Source organism: Dromaius novaehollandiae, chromosome 2, assembly GCF_036370855.1.
Source record: "Dromaius novaehollandiae isolate bDroNov1 chromosome 2, bDroNov1.hap1, whole genome shotgun sequence".
Taxonomy (NCBI): Eukaryota; Metazoa; Chordata; class Aves; order Casuariiformes; family Dromaiidae; genus Dromaius; species Dromaius novaehollandiae.
Genome location: NC_088099.1, coordinates 101182437 through 101204236, shown reverse-complemented (window position 1 = coordinate 101204236; position 21800 = coordinate 101182437). Strand labels below are relative to the sequence as shown.

Genomic DNA, 21800 nt, shown 5'->3' with positions numbered 1-21800 from the left:
ATCTTAAGACTCAGTGACTCTCAGTTACACAAATGCACACATCTTTTGGAAGTTCAGGGCATCCCATTGCGCATGCTGAGCCTGTTGATCTGAACCTGGGGAGACACGTCTCTTTCTTACCCCACCAGAAGAGAGGCATGCTTCCCGGAATTATTTATCGTGATGGGATGGTGATGTTAGTGCAGATGTGTGTGTGTGGCTCTTTCCAGAACCTCTCCCCTCTTCCTCAAGACAGTGCTGAGAATGTGTACCTTTGTAGGTAAAGTTACCAGTCCTGTGGCTAAACTGAGCCTGTCATATCCACGTGTTCTGCTGGATGATCTGTGTCTAGGTCCAGGTCTTCTAATGTTGCAAAACTTTCAACAGCTTCAAACAGTCATGCTTTCCAAGTCAGTCAGCTACAGAAAAGCAATCAACCACCCTCTACACAAAGAAAAAACATAAATCCCAAGAATTAATAAGTACATATGAATCTGGGTTATAAACTATAAACCAGTGAAAGAAAAAGAAGCAGTGCTGGAGCGCATTTGTATGTAAAAGTGGAAACGAGTGCTGTACCCCTATCACTGCCCTGGTTACGCTGCTTTTAGCGGTAGTGCCATTTCTTCTGCCTATAACATGACATGTCTTTATGATGCTTTTCCTTTCTGGTGTGGTTGTGAATATTTCTGGGCTGGCCCTAATGCAACCCACTACGTGGTGAGAGCCTTTGCTTGCACACTCACTGAAACAGGGCTGAGCCTTATGGCTTGACTGCTGCAGAAGCGATTGCTCGATAAGTCAGGGTGTCCATTTACTACAGTCGAGCCATTCCACACTATTTATGGACACAGGTGATGACAACGGCTAGCCTGCCTTGCTGTGACAGCTCAGGACTCGCACTTAAGATTTGAACTAAAAATCTCACTTTGTTTCAAAATTTCATCTCACCCAGAGCAAACCCATCAGCTCACCAGGACAGTGATGACTGGTTCACAGGTGAGCTCTGCCCCTACTGTCAGTGTGCACGTGTAGAGCCACTTGCTTTTACTGCCCAGCCCAAACTCCAGAGCAGCTGCTAAAAGCAGTACAGATACATCTATAGGCTTCATCATAGCGAGCACTGAGTAATGCAAACCACGTCACACTTACTGCACATGGTAAAGTCCTTCACACGTGACACAGGAGTTTCGCACAACAAGAGTTTTACTTTTGACTTTGAATTTTCCTCTCTGGGCTGCAGCCATTCAGCAATGCTCAGAAGAACAACTGCCATCTGCTAAGGCAGAGAAATGTGGAGAATGGAGACAGAACATGACCACACCGCTATTTCTCATTGTTGGTCTTAGTCTGTAAATAGCTTTCCTTCTGAAGATGCCATTACTCCCCTAACTGGTAATATTCTCACGTTTTGGGGAGACCTGGCAGATTCGTGTTTGTATGGAGAGACTTGCACAGGGCCGAACATGGAAAGTAGATGACATGCTGCCAAAGAACACGGGAAAACAGGCGATGTGTTCTTTCCACCGCAGCCGGAGAAGAGGAGAACTCCAGCCAGGAACACAAAACGTAAGAAACACGGGCAAAAGAGCTGCGGCAGCAGGAAGGGGATAGTGCAGCAGAGACACTGAAGCTCAGAAATGAGTTCTGTGGTTCTCTCTGCAGGCCTGTGCAAGGCCCTTTGCTGCAGGCCTGCAACGCACTGGGGGAATCCGGCTTTCACCCTTTCTTTCCTTGTGTAAATAAACTGCTAACACAAGAGGCTCATAATACACCTGGGAATCAGCTTTTCTTCAACAATCTTCATAAAACTGCTGCCCTTCCATGTCTCTGTGTGCTCTCAGTAGGCCTGCTTCTCTGCTTAGAGCAACCTTGGCAGCCCCGTCAGCAGCCAGCTCTGCCTTCTTTATGTTTGAGGCCATAATTAGTTGGTTATTTTTCATCTCTGATTGACATAGCTCCTATTCCAAAACCTGTTTTCATCACTTTGTGACTTTCTCAAGACACCATGAGCAGACAACGTGACCCAGTGTGAGGTAAATTGCACGACACCATAAATGCAAGGGCGGGGCCAGATTCACTGCTCCATCATTTCAGCTTCACTCTATAGTAACTCTGTTGGAATGAACCTGGTCACGTGTAAAAGCAGAGTTGCATGTTAGGCCCAAAGCATGATCACGAGACAATACAGGTGGAGAACTTTTATTTCTATTACTGGAGAACCACATATTTTATACAACTGTATTTATGATCTGTGAACGAGTAAAAATAAGGTAGAAATACATGCACAGAGGGGAACAGAGTTGGAGTTTCTATGGAAACTCAGAATTTTCTGACTTGTATAGTTAAAATCAACCATATCGCTTGTTAATGGAGTTGTGGGGAGAAAGATTTTTTTTTTTTACATTATTACGTGTGAACAGTTTCAGTTAACTTTCTCTTTTAATCTCTCTCACATGTTCGTGCACCTATATCTTTTTTAAATTGGATATATTTCACATACAATGTGTTCTGTGAAGCTTTCCTAATTCCCAATAACATCAACAAGAGCTGCTCATGTAAATCTCCCATTCATCATTGAGACACTAAACCTCAGAGAGTGTGAAAGCACCACATTAAACTCCCTTTTCTCAGGATGATACGTATACAGGATACTAGCATCCAAATGAAATGGCAGGCACAAACCTAAGGACGCACTGTTGCTAGGTATCATGCATTGTAGGCTAATCTTTCTCTCATGCAACAGTGAGATGTTCCTAAGAAAATACATCTGTATTTCCGGGAGCAGCATCTCTTTCTAGGAAGATGGTAGCAGCACCAGTACTTAAAAGCTTTCTACACTAAAACACCCAATGAGTGCCTGTAGCTTACAACCTTTGGCTCCGATTGTGCCATATATCATGTGTTAAGTAGAAGTGGGACTGATCAGAGCTTGGATAGAGGACCTCCGAGGAAAGCCTAAATACTGCAGAACGTGGTATTAGTGGCTCACTATGCAGCACATTTCCCTACGACTCAGTATTGAACCAGTACTCCAGCTGTGGTCTGTTGGTTCTGATGGAGGGGCTAGTTTTTCAGGGAAACACAAAATCGCAGTCACAATCTTTTTTTTTTTTTGAGGAGAAATAGTAACATATTGCTTCCAGTTTTGTGCAGAGTTTGGCCTCAGTTGCATTTCCACATATAGTTTACAGAATCAATGCACACAAAGTCCATTACTAACTCCAAAGCAGGGGCAAATGAGAAGTGAACTTAGAAATACCATTGTTTCCATCAACAAATGACCCATGGATAAAAAAATAAAAATTCAAAAATGGGAGGGTTTTGGCACATTGAAGCTGGGAAGGAGAGGGTTCTTCCTGACAAAATTAGAGACGTGGTCCCATTATTATAATGAGGCAGCATGATAGCCTTATTCCAACCCCAAATGGGTTATTTCAGCAGTGGGCATAAAGTGAGCCTTCATCATACCATCTGCCAAGTACCTTTGGGATCTGACAGCATGGAAAGATCATTAAAAATGTAAGAAGTTGCTGTTTACATTAATAAAAACACACATTCAAAAATTAGGTTGAAAAAACAACAACATTGTAAACATGCCTTTAAAACGAAAGCCATTTCCTCTTGCAGTGAAATGCAAGGTTTATTTTCATCTGTTAGGATGTGACTATACTGAATCTGGCTTCTGCGTCCTCACTGTGCCACTCTATAATGAAATTTGCACTCACAGAAATAAAGCGTGCATTGTACACAGTTCTGTCTCTGCTCTTTTACCTGAACAGAATTAAAAATAAATCTCGCCTGTAACTGTATTTCAATCTCTAGACCATTACTTCCAACATTCTTATAATGAGGGTTCAGTAAAATTGAAGCATATAATAAGAGTATACTATTCCTTTTTTAAAGGCTGACCTGCAGTTCTGGTTTACAAACTAAATGACTGTAGTCAGGCATATTAGTGCTTTAACCTTTTTATTACATTACATACATGAAAACAATTAAGGCTGGGATTCTTTCCAATGTATTATCATTTTCTGTTCCCTCTGGCCTTTTTCCATCCATTTCAAAGAATGTACGTAACATCAACCGAACATTCTCTCATGCTTTATTTTTTTGTTTCTTTTCTTCTTAACAACTGTCATGCTTTCAAGATCAGCCAACTATAGAGTATCATGCAACAGCAGCAGCTGACAATGGCGGCAGCAAAAAGACAACAACAACAAAAAGTTTGGGGGTTTAAAACTCCTCATAAAATTAAATCTGAGATTTAAATTCTCCATCATATTTTATTGTCTTTTCTTTTCTTTTTCCTGTGGTAAATGGTAATTAGAGTCAATAATCTTTTGCTGAGAGAGCACCTTGTCCTCACAGTGTTTATATCATCATCATCAAAGATCTGCCTTAAGGCCCTGGCATGTTAATAATTTAAGGTGTGCACAGCCTAGTTATAGCAGGAAGCCTAGTTATTGAGTTTGTAAACCAGCTGATGATTTATGGGAACACCTTGCATGAGTCATGCTCATTAAATAAAATACTTCAGTTTAATAAGGAACATGGGGTAAACAGTTCTTCCCGTTACAGAGTGACTGTGCAATTGGAAATTGCTGAGTTTTGTCACCCGCTTAGCCACAGCTATTTTGTCTTAGCTATAACGTCAGGGCCAGTGTGTGTGTGTGCATGTGTGTGTGCGTGTGCGCACACATGTGCACACAATTTTTCCCTTGAAATACAGATAGAAATTCTTTCACCGATGCTATCTTTTTTCTCTCAATCTCTGTCTTCAGCTCTCTCTCCCTCTCTCTCCATACAGCTGTTTCATAAGTTAAACCCTCTGATAATGAAAATGTTAAATCTCTCTTTAAAAGGCTACTAATTAAGAAAACAGAAATGTTCACGGAAATAAAATTACAAGGGAAAAAAAATCAGTATATGGTTGTTAAATGTAGCTTGTATTTTAGAGCCATAACCATATTTTACTTTTAAGCACTGGAGCTAACTCTGACTTCCTTGGGATATTGAGGCAGTAAAAGCCCTACATATTGGTCTCTTCTGTTTTACCAGAAGCAAGCGTACACCGCCCACTGCTTTAAAAATCTACTGTATCGCAAAGAAAGTTCAGTGGGATAAGGTAAAGTGTCAGCATCTACCCTCCTGTGGTAACATGTAGACAATGACCTCATCTACTTCTTCTGTCTGCATTTGCAGGGGTTTTTTTGGAAACAGAGGCCCCATTCCTTAGGGGAACAGAAATTCCTCCGTTCCCACAGAAGCAGATGGCACTTTACTACCAGGAATGGAAGGAGTCAATATCTGCAGGGAACTCAGCGTCTAACAGTGGTGGGTTCACTAGCTTGGAGGCTGCCCCTCTGGCAAAATTACCCTCACTGGGGTTAAGAGGAAACTCATGAAGCTACAATGTCTCTATAGAATAAAGGGAGGAATAAACTGAGTAATAATATAAAAATTGTAGCTTTACTTTTCCTGATGGATTTCAGTGTTATCACCCCAAACCGGAGGCAACTTAGCTGGGTTTACTTAAGCTGATAAGCAAACAATAAGAAATTAGTTTTCAAAAAACAGCCAGCTTTTCCCAGTAACAGGCTATTACCCCTACAATATTGATTTTCACGTTCTTTATGGTTTCTTTTAGATATACTTTTCTGTGTGTTTTCCACATGGGTGACATGGCTGTAAGCTTAATTTGCTGACTAATAACTGAGCATTCTAAAATACAGACAGCCTGTTAGACCTTATTAACAAATTCGTTAAAGAATACGGGGCCAAATCCACCTGTGGTATAACTTTTGGATTTAACAGCACTACACAAGTGAATAATCTGACGGCCAATTTGTAAACAATAGTTCGAGTCCTCCATTTTTTCCAGGGAAAATAAAGCATGACATGACAGAGTATACACACCACTCAGGCCATCTCCTTGAGGTATTTAAATGCATTCCATTGCTGCAATATTAACATTTTGCAATCTTTTGTTTGTTTTCATGACACTCGTGCCAGCTTAGGGGAGTACCATAATCTCATTTTGCAAAATGAGAACAAGGCATGGAGATGCTGCTGGCTAGACCCACAGATGAAATTAGGCATCACGACATTGAGAAGTTTCAGGACTTTCCACTGATTGACCCCTCGCAACCCTTCGCCTTATGCCCAAGCCATGTCACAGAAAGCAGATGAGGCCCCCACACACACCCGACAACACTCTAAAGTCTACTTAAAAGGAGAAAACTTGAGGCAAGTTCAAATCCCCTCAGACACGGCACTGGCACTTTCTAATGAAGTGGACAAATCATGCAAATTATGGGACTAGCTGACGACAGACGCAGCTGCCACCAGCCTGCGTGGGACAAGCCCCATGGCCCTGCTCCAGGGCATCTACTCAATGTCCCCAAGGATGGGCAGGGCAATGATTAGGGGAGGGTAGAGCAGGTGAATGTTCACTCCAGATTTGCCCCATTTCCCATACTCCTTCCCTAAACAGCCATTTCTGGTTGTGCTTAATAACAGCACACTGAGCTGGTTGGACCTTCAGGGATTCAACTTGTTCCTACAGGTGTACACACCAGAGGGGTACCCAAAAGCTGGTGTCTTGGTATGCATGAGCCTTAACGAAGGCTTTGCCTGCACAGCAGGCTCCCAGAGGATCACTCAGCCCTCTCTGCAGAGGCTGCTGGTTGCACAGCTGCAGTGGCCTGACATGGGGGCTCGCCACCCCTGCAATTATGCAGCCCCATGGGCAAGTTCAGCAGCTGCTCAGAGCCCCGTAACACCGGTGTGCACTGAGGTGTCTGACCTGCAGCAGCTATACTCCTCAACGCATCCTTGGGTGCTTGTTTCCATGATAGGTGGCAGCTCAGTGAGGTCTTTGAGAACATAAATTTTGCACATAGTAGGAGTTAGGCGTGTCCTGCCCTCGAAAAATGTCAAAGTGACTCACTCAGAGGCACACCAGGAGATTGGGGGCGAGCAGAGAGAAGAATCAGCTTCTTCAAGGCCCAGAAGAAGTGCCCTAATTCATAACCTTGTCTTCTTAAAGGGAGAAATCTTTACAATATCTCAACCATGACACTCCTTACTCTTGGAGGCTACAGCAAAGGTGATGCGGGAAGAAAAGATGATGCATTAGGGAAGGAATATCCCTTTCCCAATTCTTCAAGATGTATAAAGTCTGCTTTGGACTTTTTTTTTCTTTTTTTTCCCTCTCTTCAACTTCCTACAGCATGGGTCTATTCATAGGTAGACAGAAAGCATGAAGAAAATATCCGAGTTTCTTTTGTATCTTTACACTATGCACTATGCTTAGTGGATATAAGAATTGCACCATCCAGATTGCTCCCAGAGACTGCGTTCAATTGCCTGTTGCTCTGTGAAGGCACTGGCAAAGCATGGTCCTAATGCTAACTCTGAGTGCTATAGAAACTACAAACAAATTCAGAAAAGTCACTTCCTGGAGTAATTTCTATTGGAGCACTAGTCGTCCTTCCAGTCTGAAGGCATAACAGGGCAAGGGAGTGCACTTGGCCAAAGGACTGAGAAATGCTCCCACTCCTGGTAGTACAGACCCAGACTGCAGTATGATCCCTGTGACTCTGTATGCACTTCTGCCCACCTTGATTTCTCAGATCATGTACAAATAGTTTAGATTCTGTTGAAGTCAAAGGGATGTTAAGGTGAGATGAAGCAGGACCGTAGAGCATCTCTAACTTCCCAGCACACTGATCCCTACTGCTTTTCACTTTATCCTTCCTTATGCTGAGCACACCACACCTTAGCCCTTAATACTTTGAAAACCAGTGGGTACAGCGGAAGTCCTGTTATTTTCCATTGCAAACATCAAGGCTCCACTTCTCTCTTTTTGGCTGGAGTCCATGGCAAGAAGTTTGGATGACCCAATTACTGATGTCATCCAGAAAGAGCAGTCGTCTGAACTACTTGTCTCCCTCCCATAACATGAGCCCTGGCCATCGTGAGTCCCTGACTCCCATCATGTGATAAAACACAGTCTCTAACCCTGCCCCACACTAGGAGGCTGGAGGCATGATTAGTTCCTGCTCTCTTCCCAGAGCAAATAAAGTAAATTTCTGGCAAAAAAGGACCACACTAAACCTTTTGCATCTTTCTATCCAGAACTAGCAAAGAACAGTGAAGGAAACCATGCCTAAACTGCAATAAATTCCACTATGGGATGCAAGCAAATGTTTTTAGCCAGTCTGCTTTACTATAGGAAAGACATACCACTGCTTCTTCCCTTCCCTTATTGGTACATACAGTATGTGAGCAAGTAGTTTTCTTTGGAGATGGGCAAACTGTTAATTACAATTATTTGCATTGGAGTAATACCTAGAGACTAGATCTCTACTCTTCTAATCTATATAACATACAGACCATCGCTAACACAAGGAATTTTCAGCCTAAGTACTGAAACGTGATGTCTCGGGTCTTGGAGGTTTCAGATGAGCTGATAGGATTTTGGATGATGCTTCGATTTGATGCAGAAAATGATCATACTATAAAAGAAAGAGAACAAATATGAGTATGGAACTCATAGAATAATAATAAGAAAAGCTAAATTAGGCCATACATTTACAGAGCACATATTCAATGGAAAAGGCATTTGACAGGATCCAATTAAACTACAGATTATAAAATGGAAAGATGCCAAAACAAGGCAGTCTCCCATAGATTCACAGACATGTTAACATACCTAAGCAAATCCATCCTCTAATCGCCTTCAGTTAAGTGCTCTATCGAGAGCATGTCTTTGGGACAGTTCGGAATGCCACTAGGATGCCTGGCAAGAGAAAAGCTTCTGAGAATTAAGGGAAAGAGTCACAGAAACATGTCTAATGAAACATCTTGAGGGTAATGAGGAGCCTAGTAGAAACTCACCTGTTTTTTGAGGCTTTTTTACTCAAGGCACAGCCTAATGCACAACAGGACTGCACTCTGATTAAAAAAAAAAAAAAGAAAAAGAAAAAAGAAAAAAAGAAAAGAAATGCTGATGAATCTCTTTGATTCATGAATATGGGCAGAAATAACCCGTGGTAAAAATGAGTAAGTCCATAAAACACTGGAAATCATACCAAGGACACCATTATATCAAATTCTGCCCAAACTGCACAAATTATCAAGAAAATTGCAAAATGAGCTCGTGCTAAACTTTGGGGAAGCAAGTGATTCCAAAAGACCCATGTGAAGCCATGCATTTCCTCATGCCCTATTTGAAACAAAGCCAATTTTCATCTGTGCTGGGACAAATGCAGAACTTGACCCAACCTGACTCAATTTTGAAAGCGTGGTTCTAGATGCACAGCCAACAGACAAGGTCTAGGTACCTCCAAATAAAAATCATTCCTTGGTGAACAGAAGATAAAGGCACAGAATATCACGTCATACTAAAACAGTCAGAAATCTTGGTCATAACCTTTAGTGTTCAGCTGAGAGGCATAAAAACAGAACTAAAGATGTTCATTTGTAGATAGCAGTTCACCCACCAGAGATAAGATAACCAAGTGATTCTGTAAGAAATAGAGAAGAATCAGAAAAGAAAAGAATAAGTGAAAACAACATGTATTGCTGAAAACTTTTGGTGCATGATTGGCAGATACCTATTTGAGTTAAACCAGAAAGGTCACCAAGGTGCCTGCCTCTTACTTGCTGTCTTGTTTTGGCTTTGGTTCATCTTGGGGTGTTTTGAAAAGGTGTTGCACAGGATATCACCAGGCAATGATTTAACAAATTACAAATCCTAGTTTGCTTCATGTACATTTCCAGTTAAATTAGGAAAAAATAACATAGATTATAAGCGGTTCATCTGACCAATTCTCTTAAATATATCAGTCAGGAATAACATGCCAAGCCTGAGCTGTGCAGTGTCAGACAAGCTGGCAGATGGCAAATGATAAAGAACAAAAAGTCTTGGCAGATTAAAGAGATTGATATTTGTCATTGCTAGAATATCATAACACACCTCACAACACTTTATCAGACTCACCATTTTGGGGCAAGCAGAAAAAAGGCAAACCACCATCCTGCCAGCTTCTTGAGCAAAGACAATTAATCCTGAGGTACAGTTACAGAAGTAGGTAATGCCAGGGCAAGAGAAACATCCAAGGATGCCAAATAGCTACTATCTGAATGGGAGATTTCAGCAAGTAAGTAACTGGGAACCTGACATAGTTACAACTATTTTGGCTGTGCCAAAGTCAAGCATGAGAAGCCTACATTACAGGGAGGCCTGCAGGAGGACCTGGAGCTACTGGCTGTACCTCGAGGACATCCAAAAGCAGCTGGCATTGCTTCTGTGCTGACAGAAGTGACACGTGCCCACCCTGCTACTGACAACAAGAACAAAAAAAAAAGGGGGAGGCATCGCAGGTGCCAGGTGCTACTGAACAGATGCTGGAGACAAGGAACTGAACACATGATGAGAAAGTCATTGAGGTGCTCAGAAAGTGGTTACTAACCCAAGACCTGTGATGCTGAACAGCCTCTTGGCATCGAGGGGTTTCTGGACTTCTCCCCCACCCTCCTCCCTATGCAGGCTGTATTTACATTTGTTTGAGGTGCCTGTTCAGGAGACAGAAGGAAGAGGTTGTTGCTGTTTTGTTATATTTGCATTCAAATTTTTTTCCTCTTTCCCAAGGAGAGGTTTAATGGCAGTCACTGAAGTGAACAGATACTGGCCCCTGCCTTGTGGCAAGAATATAATCTTAGCGTCCCTTGTTTAGCGCAGGAGTTCAGGGCACAAATTTAGCAGAGCTGCTCTCTGTCAAAGATATAATACATGGCACCCTCCAAGTGCTGGGTGAAAGGCATCAGTTCAGACACTAGAAGATGCAGCACAATGATTCAAGGCCTGAAAAAGAGCTTACATCATTCCCAGACGAAAGGGACAGCAACAAAGACCACCTATTGCTAATGGGAGAATATAGCTCTCAGCTGTTATTATTTTAAAGGACATCCTTATACCATGACACAGGATATAGTGAAAAGCAAAACACAATGGTTTTTTTTTTTTCTTAAAGGACCTCGAAAAGGCAAGATCAGTCAATCAGATCTGGCCCGCTCTTCGGTAAGCACGATCCAGACACTGATCAGGGAGAGCGTTGTTCCTATTAACCACATCATGGATGTGAGAGGCACCAACTGACGTGAGGCCTGCGCAGCTACACCTAGAAAAATACCAAGTGCATTGTAAATCACTTTGAATGATCTGCCTAGAGCTTTCTGAAGGTTTGAGCTGTTCAGGGAACAAAGAGCAGACAGGGACAGGGTTAGCCTGGAGTCTTGCGGGGAGAGCGGCTGCATAGCATCCCAGTGGGGGTGCAGAGTAGCCTTTTGGGCTACCCAAAGCTGGAGGACCAAGCCAGAAACCTTGCACAACACAATAGCGTTTGCATAAGAAGTCTACTGAGAAAAACAGAATGAACAGTATGGGGGTTGCTGCTGCTGCAGTCAGAATATAGTGCATGAAGAGGAATGAAAGGAGAATGTCCTGTGCTTTACAGAGGCCTTCCAGACTCAGTGGGAGCATGGCACTTGGCAGCTGAAGTCCTTGCTGCCATGCCCCAGCAGCTACTGGCACCTGGGCTAGCTAGGTAAAAACTAACATGCAGTACTTGCACTGAGGTCAGGTTCCTGGCTGCAATGCAGATGTGCACTGCCTCCGAGTGGGGGAAGCCACTGAACAGGGAAATTATTGGACATGGGAACAATAATGAGAAAATCAATCGCTAAGTCAGATATCATTGACTGCAATGAAAATTTTGTGCATGGAGGATTTGCAGGATAAAGACCCAGGTTTTCTTTCAGGACAGATGAGTTGGTAGAGATGAGAGAAAAGATAATGTGGCTAATCCTGCTGCTGCCCTTGTCCCCTTACACTTCCAGCTGGAACACAAAAGGAATATGGCCTGAGGCTGCCCAAGGTGATTCTTCAGCCAAAGTCTTTGGCAACTATTCTGTGAACTCTCAAAGATGTGAATGATTAAGACCTTGTGAGACTGTGACATCGTGTTAGTAGCCTGGGCCACCACAGAAGTTCCTCAGAATTAAAATTAGAGCTAACGTATCAGCAAAAAAATGTGGCTCAGCAGTGTCATCCTAGAAATCCAGGCATGGTCTCGGGACACTTCATTGCATAACACCTACAGTTCTCTGGTGATTATTTGCAGAGGTTTGCAGTGGTACTCAAAGCCTTTAATCAGTGCCCCATTAATTCAGGCTGGGTCCAAAGCATTAAAAAAACAACAACAACAACAAAAAACCCTCTTCCCCAAAATGCATACAATCTGAGAACAGCTAATACCACCCTGAGCCTTTCATTCTGTTTTGCATTTTATCTTTCTCTTCTGTCAACAGCACCTATGGAAAGATCATTAGTAATCTTGAAGAAATGTTTATTATTGTCTTGTCTCTCACACCTGCCCAATCATATGTCTGCTGTTTGCCTCAAAGGCAATAAAAGTGCAGCAAACTGCAGAAGAGCCATGCCTTCATGTTATGGTGGTGTATTTCTTTTTCTTTTTTCTTCTTTTTTTTTTTTTTTTGGTTACAGGATTGTAGCGCTAATTAAAAACAGATTGTGCGTACATCACTACCACTAAGTATTTCTTGAGTTGGAAGAACAGACTCTCTCTACTCCACAAGCCCTCTTTAAAAGCATGTCTATATGTATACACGCATGCTTGACAGGCAAACACAAAAAAGTACAAGAGGCGATTTTACCCCAGAAATATTTTCAAGGGTAAAAAAACGCTAAAATTAAAATCTTCCGGGGGGGGAGACAAAACTAAACGGCAACGGCTAGCGTTACAAGGTAGTAAATACAAGGCAGTAAATATCCGTGCCTGCGTGCAGGCGTACTATTTTTGCGAGACGAGCGGCCGCAGGCTTCGCCGCTGCTTCAAGGCGGCTCCAGCGGCACCTTCCCCCCAGGAGCGGGCGAGCCTGGGGCCGGTACCGCAGGGCCCCGAGCGCGGAGCCCCACGGCGAGCGGCGCTGCCTGCGCGGGAGATGCAATCAGCCGGGCCCGGCCCGTAATAAGGGTTAATCAGCTGATCGATTGGTCCCCGAGCAGCCCGGAGCTGGCTCCTCTCTGACTGGCTCTAGCCTGGCCTTAGGGCAAGAGGTTGGGAACTTTTAATTATCAGCAGCAGCCCCGGCACTGATTGAATGGTCAATGGGTTTAGTGCGCCGCTCCGCCGCTTGCATGATAATGGGGAACAATGTGAGCACGGGAGAGCCCGAGCGCTGGGTGGCGAGAGCCATGGATATGGATAACGCTAGATAAGGGGGAGTTAATTACCTGGCAAAGAGCAAAATGCGAGGGTCAGGAGGATGCTTTATGCATGCGTTGGGGTTTTGTTTACTTTGTTATAATTTAATCCGCGGCCATTATTGTCGCGTAATTTAGCTGCAGAGCAATCTGATAATCCACTTACGGGCAGAAATTATCACAGGGAACAATTTACTGTTTTCGCACTGCAAAAGCGAGCGCAGATGATCTGGATAAACAGGCAGATTGCCCCCAAATTAAAGCCCACACAGCTTTTCCACATAATGAAAAAGAACATTATTCACACAAAGTGTGCTGCTCCCCTGAAATCGGAGGCAAATTCTAGGCATGATGTAATCTTAGCACCGATATATTCTTTAATTAGGTAGCGGCTAAATGAAGAGTGATGTAGAACATAGCGAATATAATTATCCGTTGTGCTTTAGAGATCTGCATATAGATTTTTTTCTCCCTATCTGAAAACTACAGAGAACCTGGGGAATTCAAATAATCTTCAGATCCCTTTGCAGGGAGTCTGTCAGACCCTGTGGAAGGGCTATTGACAAAAACAAAGAAGCAACGATAACTGCATACCACTTACAGCACTACTAGACTTATCCATTCATCGTAACATAATAATTTTAGATGGTCATTGAAGAGAAGCATATGTTTCGGGCAGACATCAAAAGAACAACCAGGCATTTAGATAAGACAACTAAAACTCAGTTTTAAAGTTTCAGATCTAATCATAGGTAAAAGACCAAACAAAGAGTCAGAGAGCAGAAATTATGTTATTTAAACTGACACCACCTAAATCAGATCCTTTCTTCTGCGATCGCACATAAACACAGTGTGTTCATCACATCCAGCCAGCTTCATTACTATTTATATTACCATACACTGGCTGCATGCAGTCAATTCATAATTGTCCAGTTTTTTCTAATTAATCACAAAAGATTTTTGTTTTGCCTACAGCTACTTCAGGGGTGACTCACAATGGCAAGCCAAGGCTCATACATCAAACACAGCCCCTCTCCACTGCTGCCGGAGCGCGCCGCCGCGCATGGGCATGTGCGGCCCCGGGTGAGAGCACTGCGCCATGCTCCGGCCACTGGGCTGGGTATTTTTATCTGATGCTTGCATGCTCAGCCCAAACCAGAGCCAGAGATCCTGGCAAGAGGTTTCTTGTTTCAGAGCATTTGATCCCCCCCCCTCGCGCAGGCATGCACAGGCTCTCCCCTCTCTCTTGTGTGAGTTGCTCCGGATCTGTGGAGTTTTGAAGGAAGCGAGCTGCAGCAAATATCGCCCGAACTTCTGCGCTGCCGATATTTTCCTAATGAGCACAACGTAACCAGCAGACACGAGCAAAGAGGCTGAGCCAGCTGCTGGCTTTCTGCAAGTCCGGCACTGACGAAGATGGCTGGGGCCATGCGCGGGAGGCCAGCTTGCTCGTGCCTCTTCTGCCCATGCCAAGAGCAGCTACTCGCATGAGCAAGGCCCTGTGGATTCGGAGGGGCTGCTCATGTAAGCAGCGGCTTAGCAGTCCGAGCCAGGGGACGGTGGTGGGACCGCTCGTCCTTGCGCTGCCAGCGGTTCAGGTGCACAGAAGCTATTCAAACAAAGAAATGGGGCAATTGGGCTGAGAACAATACTATGGTATGCTCTTTCCCACACATTAAAAAAATACTGTGATTTTTATTTAAAAAATACTTTTTTTTTAATCATCGATGATGTTTCTAATCATTAGGGTGAGTCCAGTTAAGACCAGTTTGGTCCACATCAACAGCAGGCAGCAAGAGGACTATACTGTTTCTAAAGTGCCCTCCGACTTAAGGCTACTAACTGCAATCTTGTTGATTATGTGGAAGTTTTCTGGTAAGATGCAGCTATCGATGTAACCTTCCTTGATCATATTCTGCCCACTGCTGGGTTTGCAAGGAGTCAGCACAGTGGCAGGAGAGGAGCATTTTGTTAATAAACCCTGCGCTGAATGCTGCACTCAGGCTGGGCATTTTGGAACAAAAATGGCTGTGAAAGCAAAGCTGGTTTCTGTACAAGGAAGCAAGGGCAAGAAATAGCTGCAGAGAGCAGAACAGACAGGTTTTAACAACAAGGAAGAGAGAAGCACGTTTTCATATCTGATGACATGGGGGAAGGGGAATCTCTTATCAATTACAGGAGATTTCAAATGGAGTTGTTCAGGGAAAAGTTCATTACATTTAGAAAGGCTGAAAATTATGAATTAAAAATATAATAAAAATTAATGTTTTCATAATTTTCTGGCATGACGATTATTTAGCTGGAAACAGATCCCTCTCTCTGCAGACTAAGGAGTTTAAAAATTGAGGGATGCGGGAGAGAGAGTACTCCGTTTCTCAGGGGATCTGAGGGATAAATCATAATGTAAGATTTCTGCATGAAGAGCAACATCTCGTAGTGTGACCCTCTTGAAGACATCCAGCTCTCTCTTCTCAGGAACTTAAAGCACCACCAATAATGCTCTGGTGGTTAAAGCCAAGCAGGAGGAAAATATTGTAAAGAAATTTGTGCAGGTCCAGAATAGCATTATACCTATGCAGATAAAATAAACTGTCAAAGAGCAGATTAAAAGGATAGCCCATGAGAAATATTTTAAGGGATCAAGCCAAACTTTTATTCATAGCACCAAATCCTAGTTTTCCCGCTGCAGTGTTTGCTGCTGAGCGTGAAAATGCATGACGCTGACTGCATGTAGCAGGAACACATCTGTCAGCGCACTATAGCCGCATTTCAATCACAGTGCTCGTATGCCAGGGCTGGTCTTTTGGGTGCCTGCAATCACCGCAGACTCTGACAGTGCACTTCTCTTTCCCCCTTCCCACCCCTCATCCCTTCAGACCGTGCATGCATTAGCGTTAGCGTTCACAAAGCCCCCATTTCTCGTTGGCAGTCCCTCGCTTGGACCTACCTTTGCCATGACACCTGTCAGTCACTACCGCCTGGCACAAGTTACACTGGCAGCCACCTACAGCTACCGAAACCGCAGTGGCAGCAAGTCTGCGGAGCCGGCATCTGTTTCCACTGTCCATGTGCTCCCTCCTGGCTCTTCACAGTGGCAGGGAGCCAGATCCAAAGCTCACTGAACCCGCTGGAGCTTTTCTTCTCTCAACTTCGGCAAGCCGGCAAGGATCCCGTGGTCTATTGCCATCTCATTGCAAAGGCTGTAATTTTGCTTGGACAGGCTGCTTATTAAACATTTGCAAGCTTAATAATAAATATGGGCTTTGATTCCTCCTAAGGAACAGAGGAGTTTGAATTAAACATTATTAATATCAACAACATTTCAGGGAAATCAGCGGTATTAATAATAATGTTATCTTAATGGTAGTGTAAATATAAGGCGTGCACGGTACCTGGGTTCTGAAGAGTGTGCAATCAAATGATGATTTCCTCTCAGGACAGTGATAAACAACTTGATCATGCTGTTAACTTTACAGTTTTAGTAATAATTAGCTTGAAGGAAAAAAATTCAAAGCGCAGTCACAGGTTAACTACATTATAATTGCGGGGTGTAATTTCAGCCCCTGCTTCTAGAGTGGAAGGCAGCTGCTATCTGTTCAGGTTCTGTGAGTAATTCCCTGCCAGGTTTAGGGCTAAGCATTGCTATACTCATTTTAAAAATGACTAAGCTGATACAGGGCGAGATTGCAACCTGCCCCGGATCACGGCGAGTCAGTGACAGGTGCAGGAGTGGGACCTAAGGCCACAGACACACGTCCATTGCAACACAGGGCCACCGGCGCCTGCCGGTTACCCATACCGCCTAGGCAGACTTTTGGGGCTAACCGTGAGGGTTTTGCCCGGAGGGGCTTTGGGAGCGTTCGGGCGCCACTCCTCCGTGGGTGCGGTGACCCCAGCCGGCAGCAATAACGGGTTTTGTCGCCCTGCCGGAGCTGGAGGAGGGTGTCTCCACACAGCTTGAGAAATCCTGGCGCCCAGTCACCTTCCCGAAATACCTCACTTTATTCCTCCTAAAAACAGCTAATTGGAAACGCTACCTCATCAGAGAAAGGACCTCCAAAAAGGCGTTCTTACCAGTAGCTGCAACATGCAAAACTGAAAACTGAGGGCAAAATTAAGGGACCCGTCTTGACTTGAGTGATATCTTCTGGGGAAACAGTAGAAACTCATCTTCTGTTGTTGCTGTTCTTTCTTGAGTTTTCACATACACACTTTTTTTTCCCCCCATTGGAAAGCTGATTGTGAAACAAAATTCCAGAAAGGGGAGGAGGGATGCTATTTGCATTTTTCAGCTCACCAGCTCCTCCCTAACAGAAATCTGTTCAGCTTCAGCAAGGGTCTATCTAAGCAGGGGGAAAGATCCCTTCTTTTTCCTTTGCTTTTGTGAACTGTTTCCATTAAACACATTTTAGTTAAGATGGGTCAGCTCTCTTTTAACATGTGGCCAGGTGAAGGGAGTCCCAAAAGAAATGGGTCGCTTTTTTCTTCTGTGCCCTCTACAAAGTCTCAGTTAACTTACCCAGTCTCCCACGGCCTGATGCATGCGACAGTAGATACTGAGTCACGGCAACTGAAATATCTGATCGTGCTCCAATTTCGTTAGCTTGTCCCACGAGCTAACTCAAGACATTGAGCAAGAAAGCTGAATGTTTTCTTGTTACACAACAAATGTTGCTGTTTTTCCTTGGGGAAAACAGAAACGTTACAAAGCAAGGTGTACGGTACCATTCCTCTTCTGTCAAACCTGAAACCTGCGTGTCAAATGAGAGCCCTCTCTTCCTCCTCAGTGGTGCCTCACACAGACCTCAAGACGAATCGGAGTAACACTCATTTTCAGTTTCGACAGGGCTAGAGGGAGCAAACAGCTCGGTAAGGAAAAGAGCCACAATTGCGCATTGCTGCATGTGGAATGCTAGAAATACTGGAAAGTTTGGCGGAGAGAAAAGCCCCAAATGTTGTCCCTATGAGGCAAAATTATCATTGTTAAAGCAAAAGCAACATCTGTAGCTTTAAATAAATTGCATTGCAGATAGAAAGCTTAGTTGGGAACCACTGTAATTGCTTTCCAGTGGCATCATACTGGCTGCAGTGTTAAACTACTCCCTTCCAGCCTCCGCGTAGGGTTGATCTGACTCAGCATTGTCCTCTGGGATGCCCAGGGTCCCTTCTCAGTCGGTCAAGGCAAGTCCAAACCAGGAGGATGTATTTTGGCAGTGTAAAAAAAAGTCCTGTTTGCTGATCCATGTGCTTTGGGATCACAAAGGTAAAGGTTTCTCCAGGTGGTATGAAAGCAACTCTCCACTTCAAAGCTAGCTCTGGTGAAGGCAAACCCCAGGGCGGTGGGAACAAGGACAACAGCAGGACCCCCAAGCGCATAGGCACAGAGGGGAGGGCACCACGAGGGAGCTGCACTGCCAGTCAGGCAGTGCCCCGGGGAAGGAGCAACGGGGAGAAAGTGCAGACTTTGCTGAAGGAGCTTTCTTAATGATTTGGGAATTTCTAGCGCAGACTCCTGTGAAGCCCACCTCTGTATCTTCTAGACCAACATATCCTTCACTTACATTGTTTGACAGGGAGCAAGCCAATGCAAGTGCACGCTAATAATAGGTACACTTAGTCTCTAGCATCTGTGTTTGTTATTTTTTTCCCTCCTTCCTGCACAAGGGCAAGTTCCTGGGGTTTTCCTCACCTCCTCTTATCTTTTAAATCACTTTTCTCTCACTGCAGAGAGTTTCCAGGACAGGGGGATCATTGTGCCATTTATCATTACGCTTGTTAGCCTATTTTGTGAAAAAGACATCAAAGATTAATACAAAGACATCATTATTTTTGAAAAGTCATAGCTCAGTTAGAAGGAGAAAACTTACCCAAAATGCTGGTATTTACTCACTTGGAAAACGTATTCCATAATTGGTGAGTCATACTCTGCCATAATGCTATCAGAACAGTGGGTTTTCTGTCATTTCTGCGAAAGTCTTTCACAGGAATCAGGTACTACAAGCAGCAGGGGAGGTGGCTGGAAGTGACTTTCTGTCACTCGTGTATTAATGGAGCAGTAAGATGAATGTAACATCGTAACATACCAAACATTTTTTGCCTGCTGTTGTTAAGCTGGCTTGCTTTTAAGCGGCTTGCCATGCAGAGATTGTTCCAAGATACAAGTCGCGTTGTATTTCTCCCCAGCTTGTCCTTGCCCCCCCCATCTAGCTGTCCAGTTCCCCTAACAGATCCTTAAAAATTGAACATTTTAGTAAAATCCTTGGTCATGCCAAAGCATATTTATACTCTGTGGTGCCAAAGACAGATAATTTCAAAAAGATGTGGTGACTCCAGCAAAGCCATGTAGAATGGACGGGATCCAAAACACCGGTGTCAAGCTATGGGCCAGAGAAGCCACTTTCCCCATCATACTCAAAATTGGATTCAGACTGACGTGTTTTTCCAGGTCCTCCTCAGATCCTGTCAGTCAGCACGTTACCGGTTCACCACGCGCTCTCCATGCACCATGCCGGGGAATGAAACTTCAGGGTGCAATCCAGTAGCAAAGGGATCTCCACTTCGGTCCCACCGTGCCTGCTCCAGCCCCAAACACCTGTGCATGGTTCGTTCTTCAGTCTGCTGAGAGTTGATTTCCATGGGGAGATTGCTCTGCATGCATCTTGGAAGGGAAAAATAAATCAGAAGGAGCTGCTGTTCTGCCCTAGACATACCCTGTGAATGCCACGGTGTAACTCTCATTGATCCCTGCATCGCTCGCAGCAGGCGCGGGAGACTCCTTGCTACACTCTGTGTCCTTCCTTTGCGAGTAGGCCCTACACTGTGATTTTTATTTTTTTTTATCAGGCTAAAGAGGATATATTTTATCATAATGGTTTCAAATCCAATGTGTACAGGCCAACACAAATAGGGTATTACAAGTTGAAGAACTGTACCTCAGGCACCGTTTTATTAGAACTAGTGTTTACATCAAACAATACATCCTAAGTACTTCATATTAAGCTTGGACAAATCATTTGCCTGAGGATTAGGGTGTTGTGCCATTGAATTGTAATCCTTCTGTTGATTTTTTTTTAACTGCCAAACCAAACGTGGTAAAATCAGTAACTGTTAAAAACCAGAAGAGTGAAAATCTTAGCCTCAATTTGACATGTAAAATAAAACAAAAGAAAAATCACCAAGGTGGGTTTGCAGACAAGTTTCTAAACAGTAGATTGGATTTCTTCCCTTTGCAGATCAGAAAAACTTTGTGGGGAAACTGAGAAGGTAATCGTAGCTTTTTGAATCATGGTTTTTTAAATTGTTCTATCATCATGGGGCGAAGAGAGAAGAGAAGGCTGATTTGGCCTATTCCCCATAGTGTTTAGGTGACCCTAGCATGTGGTCATTTGTGATGAGTGGCAATGCCAGGGAGGAGAGCCAATAGCATGAATAGTGGCCAGGCCTGGCTGTGTCCCATGAGGTGGTCCCCAATGCCCTGAAGTATCCCCTGCACAGTATCCGCTGGCCCGGGAGAAGGGTGGGATGGCACAAGGGAGATCCTCACAGTTCAGGAGAAAAAGGATGTCTTGGCTCCCTTCTGCTCCAGAAAATGGAGGACACGATGCCTAGACATCACTCGCAGGTGCTTAAACCACCTCTGAGGAGCAGTTGGCTGCAGGGGCCCACCCAGGCCAAGACTTGCCATATTAGGCAACCTGGAGCCAGGATCTTCCCAGCTGGTTTCACAAAAGTTAAATGCAGCCCTCTCCACACCTCTCCCCTTTCCACTACTCAGGAAAGTACATTCCTCCCTGGGTCTTACACACCTGTTATATGTACTTTTACATTCATCACCCCTTTTAACAAAAAGGACTCCCAAATGGTAAGTCCTAGGCACACATGTTGCTCCTGCAGCCTCTGATGGGAACTGTCACCATGTATTAGAAGGCAAAGCTTGACCCCAAGGTATTTTGCCTATGCAAAATTCTTACTCTGTAATCTTAAAACACATTCTTTGTCCTCACAGGGATTTAAGATCAAATCAGAGGCAATGGGACTATTAAACAGATGTGTTCCTCTGAACCAGAAACCACAGTAATGCTGTGGAGATTATTCTCAGTGGAAGCCAGATTACGATGAGCAAGGAAAATACATTCCCAGATCAGGTGAGAAAATGTGTGTATGATTAAGATGTAAATTTCTATGTTTATATTTAGATGGTGCCCTTTAGAGCAAAGATTGGGACCCTGGCTTCACTGAAGGGAAAGAGAAGGCTCCCCTGGACTTCCACAGGGCTGGCATTTCAGCTGAATGACTTCCCTCACCTCCCACAGGTGGTTCTCGTATGCACACAGGCACCTCAGGCACCTCTTCCTCTGCTTTGTCTTCCTTCATCCTCCTTTTGTTCCTTCTGGATCCAAGTCTCCTTCCCCAAGCGGTGCTTTCCTTTCACCTCCAAGCTCCTTCAGGCCTCTGGCCAGGTAACCTCCAGCCATTGCTACCAAACTGCCGGTCAATCAAAATGTTATGGAAGCACAGTCCCCTCACT

At 44.1% G+C, this 21800-nt stretch overlaps 1 long non-coding RNA gene across 6 annotated transcripts; it reads right to left on the bottom strand.

The window, feature by feature from the left end:
* Nucleotides 1-3932: 3932 nt before the first annotated feature.
* On the bottom strand, nucleotides 3933-19899 carry LOC112991992 (uncharacterized). 6 transcript variants are annotated; one of them, XR_010387840.1, is made up of 5 exons: nucleotides 16666-19899; nucleotides 16221-16546; nucleotides 8884-8940; nucleotides 8699-8785; nucleotides 3933-8501 (listed from the first exon to the last, which is right to left on the bottom strand). It is a non-coding gene; the product is annotated as an uncharacterized LOC112991992 (long non-coding RNA). The 6 variants fall into 6 exon arrangements; XR_010387843.1 differs by having other exon boundaries at nucleotides 16221-16765; nucleotides 17348-19899; XR_010387842.1 differs by having other exon boundaries at nucleotides 16221-19053; nucleotides 19141-19899.
* Nucleotides 19900-21800: the final 1901 nt, after the last annotated feature.